Source organism: Marmota flaviventris, chromosome 2, assembly GCF_047511675.1.
Source record: "Marmota flaviventris isolate mMarFla1 chromosome 2, mMarFla1.hap1, whole genome shotgun sequence".
Taxonomy (NCBI): Eukaryota; Metazoa; Chordata; class Mammalia; order Rodentia; family Sciuridae; genus Marmota; species Marmota flaviventris.
Genome location: NC_092499.1, coordinates 11,281,491 through 11,287,081, shown reverse-complemented (window position 1 = coordinate 11,287,081; position 5,591 = coordinate 11,281,491). Strand labels below are relative to the sequence as shown.

Here is a 5,591-nt window from a genome sequence, read left to right as displayed (position 1 = left end):
AAGGATGGGACTGGGAAAGTCAACACAATGGGCCAGACGTCACTTTCCCGTGTCGTATCTGAGTACACGACCAGCGTGACTCCACGTCACGTTCAACCACAAGAGTGGGAAGTTACACTCCATGTATGTAGGATATGTGGAAATGCATTCCACCGTCACCAATAACTAAAAAGACCAAATAAAAAAAAGAATTAAAACAGTCCCAAGAATAAGGTCACAAAACTCTTTAGTCCGGGGAACATGAGGCCTGAGTCTGCAGTCCCCTGGGTTATCCTGACCTCCACGACAGGACTCTGCCGACTCCCTGACCCCATGAGGATAATGAGCAGCTCTGCTCCTAGCTGTCCCCTTTCTTTGCCTGGAACCGCCAACTCACTGTGACTCCTTCTTGTTCTTTCTATACAGCCAGAAGCTGCTGATGTCATTCTGGAGCACTTGGGTGGGCAATGGGGACACGGTTCTCCTGTGGCCATCCTCACTTTAGCTCCATACCTTGCTCTGACCTCGGTGTGTCTCCACCTGACTTTCAGGTGAACGATGGTGAGTTGAGCTGTCTGACGTCAGGGGCCATCTGTACTTGGTGACCTATCTTGCCAAGTTACAAACTTCTCTGTGCCCCAGGACTCTTGTCGCTGTGAGATAATGTATTACTTCTGAGTTGATGTGAAGATGGGCTGGGAGGTCGAGCCGAGCCGACATCCAGCAGGGAGGGCCTGGGAAACGGCAAAGCCCCTCCGCCTGGGTAGCTGTTGGGGCCACTGCAACCTCTTTGCCTCCCACCCAAGCCTCCTCCAGCCTCTCTCAAAAATGCATACCGCCCACATACCACCATCTCAAATCTTCACAGTTAAATTTCCTTGAAAGTATGGAGTCTAAGACTCTCACCACAACAGCACAAAGGGTGTAAAGGTAACTGCCCCACCCACAAGGCTGGATCCCCCATTTTCCACGTGGCCAGGCAGCCACTGATCTGCTCTGGGTCCCCCTGGCTTCCAGGTTTTTTTCAAATATAACGGCACAGATGGTCTCCTTGCGTTTGGTTGGTTTCTTCCCCTCGGCACCTGGGTATCTTCTTTAGTGAAATGTCTGTTCGCATTTTTGCCCCTATTTCGAATTGAGGAGTTTGTTTCCTATTGTCCGGGGCCGAGGGTTCCTCATAAGCGCCGCTGTCTCTTTCAGATCAGCAAACACTGGCCTGGTGACGGTGGCCCAGCTTGTCTTCCTGGGTTTTCATCCTTTCCTGGATCCTGGCTCGGTGAATCTCATTATCCTGCCGGGTTTCCACTGCTGTAAGGAAGACAGTTGAAGAGTATGGAATTCAGCTATTTTCACTGTCTTTGGTGGAGAGTGAGTTCAAATTACTTGTTCTAACGTTATCAGGAAAAGAAGTCGGGTGGTTATTTTTTTTTCCCTTAATTTGTTTGCTTTTGTTTTGGTTTGTTTTTGTTTTCCTTATTCAGTTATCTTTAGCCAAACAGTTAAGGCTGGTTTTTCCTGAAAGGTGAGGTTGTAGGGCAAACGAAACTTCTCTTTATGATTTTGCCTATATACCCCTGTGAATCACTCTTACAATTCAAAAAAGTACAGCTGAAAAATACAAAGACACAGTATTTCACGGAGGAGCACGGTGTTGGGCACACGGCATTACTGTGACCTTCTCCTTGGCTGGTTTCCTCTTAGGTTTGTTGCCCTGTCACCACCAGGATGACTCTGCCATTCCGTGTCTTGCTTCCTGGGGCTGCAAACCCTCCTCTGTCACAAGAGCCCCACACCCACTCTCCTTTCTCACTGTGCAGCCCCAGATTTAGGTGTGGCTCAGGTCTGGTCCTTACCAGGGTGGGAAGGAATCTGTCCATCCCTGGGAAGAGCAGAAGTGACAGGAAACTGAGACACGTGGGGGTGCCCCGGCTACTCACCGTGGACGGACCCCACAGCTGTGGGGCAGCTAGGAGTCAGGTGGGTTCAGTCACGTGCCAGATCTTGGCCCATTCTCCTGGAGTGGGATCTACCAAATGCCACATCTGTCATCTCCCTGTAAGCATGACCGTGGCAGAACCTGAGACACTGGAGAGTCCTTGCTCCTGAGAGTCTCAGAGAAACCAGCTCCTAAGCACCAACCCTTTAGCTGTCTGTGGAAGGTGTGCAGGAGATACCCCCAGCTTTCCCGTGGGCCGCCCTCCCTCCTGCGTCTCCCTGAGGCCTCCTTCGCGCATCCTCCAGGATCCCGATTTTCTGCTCCCCTTTCCATTCAGTTTCGAGTTTCGTCCTGTTTGACATTTGTTTTTACATTGAAAAAAACAACTTGAAGCTAAGTGTGGAAGCCAGAGAGAAAGCCTAAATCATGACAAGGGGACACAAGTGCTTCTGTGACATCCTCTGCCAAAGCAGGGACCCATTCTGGGTGCATTTCATAGGGGATGTGGCAACCTCCAGGGAATGCCCTTACCCAAGCACAGCAGGCACCTACTTTCATGTACCTAACATTTATTCAGCACCTGCTGTATGCCAGGAACGTTGTACAGCATTAGCACATTAGCTGAAATATTCCCTCCCGAGGGGAGCGCTGTGTGGTGGGTGGAGTGGAGGGAAAGCCCAGGGCATAATGATTTGCAGATTTGTGTGTGTGTGTGTGTGTGCATGTGTGTGTGTTGATCTAGGTTTTTATTCATTTATTTTTTATTAACAATTGAGTTTCTTCATTATTTTGACTTCTTTAAAAAATTGATCTATGATTATGTTTCTTATGCCAGTTAACCATTTATAGTCTTTCCCCTACAGATTCACACTTAAATACACGCTCTGAGGTCACGGAAGGGATCTCTCAACATTTCTCCTTTACACTGAGCGTGATGCCAAGCTTTCTCAACAGGGGGCGCTGGGGAGGCATTGAGGGGCATTGGAATAGGGCTGTGTCTGTGAGAGGACACCTGCTGGTGCCATCCCGAGCACACCAAGGCCCAGCGCAGCTACCTGGACATCACAACTTCCTCAACATTGACTCCATGAGCTTCAGACTTCCTGTCCTTGGCACTTGTGTCCCATGTCCCTCCATTTGCCGTCCCATTCTAAGTTTTGCCTCCCATGACCCTTCTGATGCCATGGCTCTCCCATATGGTCACCACACGTCCTCCTCCAGAGTCCTCCTCTCTCTGGATGTTTTCCTAGGAAACCCGGCAAACCTCTCTGACATCCAATGTGCGGCAGCAGCACCTTCTCCAGTGAAGCCCGACGTCTGGGGAGGAGACCCTCCCTCCCAAGTTTATCTTCCTCCGTCGCCCTGGTGCCCTGCAGAGTTCTCGTACATACTGTGGTCACTCTTGCATCAGAACTTAATCTCTTCATGTGAAACTTGCCCTGTTTAAGTCACACTGTGGCTTCTGTCTCCTGATTGGACCTCGATTGGTACAGAAATCAACATCCAATTAGCGCTGTCTGTTCCATGAAGTTCACGTGGGTTATTTCACAAAGACAAGTGTGATGTGGCAGAGTGTATCAGAGCGGATGAGACTGGGCTTTGGGACAAGGTGGATCTGTGTTTCAGTTCTGACTCCGGCACTCATTATCCCTGGGCCACCTATGTAGAGTGTGCTGTGGTATGGGGGATCCCCCTTCCAGACTAAGATTCCCATTCATTCCACTGCCCACAGGGTTGGCCGCTGTCAGCTTGTGACTTGTTCCTTTATGACAATTGTTCTGCACTGAAGGGAGTTGTCTTGCCCATTTTACAACCTCTTGGGAGGGATCCATACCAGCGATGGCTTGATGTGGGGGTTCCCAGGCCCAGTCCCTTTGACTTCATCTGGCATGTCTCCACTCAGGGTGCCCTGTGGGGTTCAAGGTGACTATGGCAACTGCATTGAAATTCTCCTTCTGTCCAAACCCACTTCTCTTACTTCTTCCTCGCAGTTGCTCCTGAGAGCATTCCTTAAGTAAACTTCTTTTTTTTTTTTTTTTTTTTTTTTTTTTTATTTTATTTTTTTTTATTGTTGGTTGTTCAAAACATTACATAGTTCTTGATATATCATCTTTCACACTTTTCTTCAAGTGGGTTATGAACTCCCATTTTTAGCCCATATACAGATTGCAGAATCACATCAATTACACATCCATTGATTTACATATTGCCATACTAGTGTCTGTTGTATTCTGCTACATTTCCTATCCTCTACTATCCCCCCTCCCCTCCCCTCCCCACCCCTCTTCTCTCTCTACCCCCTCTACTGACCTTCATTTCTCCCCCTTGTATTATTTTTCCCTCTCCCCTCATTTCCTCTTGTATGTTCTTTTGTATAACCCTGAGGGTCTCCTTCCATTTCCATGCAATTTCCTTTTTCTCTCCCTTTCCCTCCCACCTCTCATCTCTGTTTAATGTTAATCTTCTTCTCATGCTCTTCGTCCCTATTCTGTTCTTAGTTACTCTCCTTATATCAAAGAAGACATTTGGCATTTGTTTTTTAGGGATTGGCTAGCTTCACTCAGCATAATCTGCTCTAGTGCCATCCATTTCCCTGCAAATTCTATGATTTTGTCATTTTTTAATGCAGAGTAATACTCCATTGTGTATAAATGCCACATTTTTTTAATCCATTCGTCTATTGAAGGGCATCTGGGTTGGTTCCACAGTCTTGCTATTGTGAATTGAGCTGCTATGAACATCGATGTAGCAGTGTCCCTGTAGCATGCTCTTTTTAGGTCTTTAGGGAATAGACCAAGAAGGGGAATAGCTGGGTCAAATGGTGGCTCCATTCCCAGCTTTCCAAGACATCTCCATACTGCTTTCCAAATTGGCTGCACCAATTTGCAGTCCCACCAGCAATGTACAAGTGTACCCTTTTCCCCACATCCTCGCCAGCACTTGTTGTTGTTTGACTTCATAATGGCTGCCAATCTTACTGGAGTGAGATGGTATCTTAGGGTGGTTTTGATTTGCATTTCTCTGACTGCTAGAGATGGTGAGCATTTTTTCATGTACTTGTTGATTGATTGTATGTCCTCCTCTGAGAAGTGTCTGTTCAGGTCCTTGGCCCATTTGTTGATTGGGTTGTTAGTTATCTTATTGTCTAATTTTTGGAGTTCTTTGTATACTCTGGATATTAGGGCTCTGTCTGAAGTGTGAGGAGTAAAGATTTGTTCCCAGGATGTAGGCTCTCTATTTACCTCTCTTATTGTTTCTTTAGCTGAGAAAAAACTTTTTAGTTTGAGTAAGTCCCATTTGTTGATTCTAGTTATTAACTTTTGTGCTATGGGTGTCCTATTGAGGAATTTGGAGCCCGACCCCACAGTATGTAGATCGTAGCCAACTTTTTCTTCTATCAGACGGCGTGTCTCTGATTTGATATCAAGCTCCTTGATCCATTTTGAATTAACTTTTGTGCATGGTGAGAGAAAGGGATTCAGTTTCATTTTGTTGCATATGGATTTCCAGTTTTCCCAGCACCATTTGTTGAAGATGCTATCCTTCCTCCATTGCATGCTTTTAGCCCCTTTATCAAATATAAGATAGTTGTAGTTTTGTGGATTGGTTTCTGTGTCCTCTATTCTGTACCATTGGTCCACCCGCCTGTTTTGGTACCAGTACCATGCTGTTTTTG

At 46.9% G+C, this 5,591-nt stretch overlaps 1 long non-coding RNA gene across 1 annotated transcript; it reads left to right on the top strand.

The window, feature by feature from the left end:
• Positions 1-467: 467 nt before the first annotated feature.
• Positions 468-3,437, top strand: LOC114104726 (uncharacterized). The gene is made up of 3 exons (XR_003584877.2): positions 468-540; positions 1,180-1,347; positions 3,166-3,437. It is a non-coding gene; the product is annotated as an uncharacterized lncRNA (long non-coding RNA).
• The last annotated feature ends 2,154 nt before the right edge of the window (positions 3,438-5,591 follow it).